The sequence below is a fragment of the Vanellus vanellus genome (genome assembly GCF_965231255.1).
Source record: "Vanellus vanellus genome assembly, chromosome: 1".
In the NCBI taxonomy this organism is placed as follows: Eukaryota; Metazoa; Chordata; class Aves; order Charadriiformes; family Charadriidae; genus Vanellus; species Vanellus vanellus.
Genome location: NC_138905.1, coordinates 157,583,136 through 157,585,835, shown reverse-complemented (window position 1 = coordinate 157,585,835; position 2,700 = coordinate 157,583,136).

Sequence of the window (2,700 nt, the reverse complement as noted above, 5' to 3'; positions counted from 1 at the left end):
ACCTTTCAGAGTGTATTTGGGATCCTCCATCCAGGTTTGGACACACTACACCCCAAATACAAGAAGGATAGTGAGAAACTTGAGGGAGTCTATTGTTAATGCAAGGGGGAGGCTGGGGTAGAGCACATGCCTGCCCTACGAGGAGGGGCTGAGGGAAATGGTTTTGTCCAGCCTGGAGAAGAGGCTTAGAGGGTCCTAATAGCAGCCTTTCAATACCAGTTAGGAAGTAGTCAAGAAAACAGAATCACACACTTTGAGAGGTCCACAGTGGTGTGAGAAGAGACAATAGGCACAAATCAAATTGGGAAGTTCGTATTTGACATAAGGAAAAAAATATTACCATGGTGTCACAGTCCATTTGGATCTCGAAAATTGACAGGTCAATGTACTGTGTAAATTAAACTTCGTTTTATAAGCTTATTAGGAAAGAAAACAAATATGACAAACAAGGGTTCAATCCCGTTTGTACAGACTAGTTTAACATGAATTCACTAAGTCGCCTCTTAAATCATGAACTTTCTAGCTCACAAACTCTCTAATTCATAACTCGCAACTCATAACTTATAATTCATGTACCTATGGGCAAAATAGTTACCTAGCCAACAGGGAGAGCGCTCATCCTTCCTCCTCTGTCATGGTGCGGGTGTCCCTGGTATCACACTGGGAAGCATGAAAGCCTCAGGAGTCCAGCTGCTGTTGAGTCTGCTTCAAAAGCTTTTTGGGTAAGCAGATGTATTTACACCTTCCAGCCATGAGTTAGCAGGTTATGAAGAAACTGCCAGACAACAAATACACAAGGATGATAGCTGCAGGAGACAGCAAGCTGCAGGTGAAAAGGGCTATATGATGACTGTCATGGTTTAGGCCAAATTGGCTACTGGGAATGTGGGGGACCCCAGATGGGACCAACAGATGCTCCCCACTACCCCTCTTCTAAGAGAGAGGCAGACGAGGGAAAAAAAGACTTATGAGTTTAGAAGGGACTAAACTACTTTAATGAAATACTAATAATAAAATAAAAAAGGAATAATGAAATGTATACAAAACCATATCAAGCTACCATGATGACAATCACGTCACCAGCTGGCACTGGGGAAGTCCCAGGCTGGACTCAGTGACAGATGGGAACTGCATTCCGGATCTGCATTCAGGATCGGGATCAAAAGCAGATGAACAGCCAGAGTCCTCCTCAGACGTCGGCCATTGAAGAAAGAGAGAGAGAACTGATCCTTTGATCCCTCAGCTTTTATACTGAGCATGAGGCAGATGGGATGGAATACCCTGTTGGTCAGTTTTTGGTCACCTGTCCTGTCTGCTCCTCCCCACAGGCCGGACCCCACTATGCTTTTCCGTTTCCACCATCCAACGGGGCAAATAACAAAGTCGGCTGCCCTTGGGTGTTCGAGCAGTAAGTTTAAGCAAGAGCCTCTCTGCATCCCATGCCTGGGCATCAGCTATAAACACAGGTTTTATCACTCTGAGAGTGAACATTCTCTGCACAATATGCTGTTAATTAGTAGTTAGGAGAGGCCTAGCTAAGAAGTAAAGTTGCTGAACAAAATTGGTCCTGTTTTACCTCAAACTAGGACAATGACCTTTAGCCCTTTCAGGCCACCGTGTCCTGCCTCTGTGTTGCTGTTGCTTTGACCTAATGGAGCTGATCCCAGCATACATCACGCCTTAGCATCAGCAAAATCTGAGCAGGAATGGAGTGAAGAGTCACACCATGAGGACAGTCAGCTACTGAAGCAGGTTGCCCAGAGCAGCTATGAAAAATCTGTTCCTACATATTTCCAGCACCTTAATAGATAAAGCCCTGAGCAATGTGGCCTGAATTCAGTGTTGATCCTGCTCTGGGCAGGCTGGAGTACAGACCTCCCAACTGATCCCTTTGCCCTGGCTGATTCTATGGTAAGAAATGAGAAGATGTCGGGGGCAGAGAAAGGCCTGAGACTGGCGGGAACAGGTCAGAAAGGGTCCTGCTGAGGTGTTCATTTCCTGAGTGCAAATGAAACATGGGGTCCTCGGTGTGTGCTTCAAGGACACAAGCAAACATTTATGTAATGCACAGGGCATGTTCCAGTTAAGCACAGCAAGCTGCTAGCAGTCATTGGATACTACAGGACCTGAAACTCAAGAGTGTAAATCGAATCAAACCATGTGGCCAATTATCTTCGTTCACTCACTTGCAAGTTTTCTTTGGCTTTTTTTTCCTGCCCCACCCCCCGACCCCAGCTGCACTCAACAGATAGGAGACACTTACTTCATCCTGTGGAAAACAGGATATTGATGGAAAGTGTTTTAAGCTGGGGCCCAGGCTAATTTTAAGAAATATTGGAGGGAAGTAGTAAATGAGACAGGACATGCAAGAAGAGAAATTATGATATTGTATTTAAATAAGACTTCTATTCCCTTTCTGTCTGTGAGAGCTGGCTGAAAAGACATGTTTGCTTTCCAGGGATTTTGATTTCTCTTTTCTTTCTTTAAATCTGGGGCTGTTTCAATTTTGACTTAAAACCATTCCTTCCAAAACTTTTCTGGCAAACTTCAGTTCTTCAGATATTATCTCTAATCCTGATGAATATTACTTATTCCAATGGCTGCAGGAAGTCCTTTATCTCAACATGTACGTGAGTTGCCTTCCAGACTGGGCTCACGGTAGAAACATAGAATCATAGAATAGTTTGGGTTGGAAGGGAC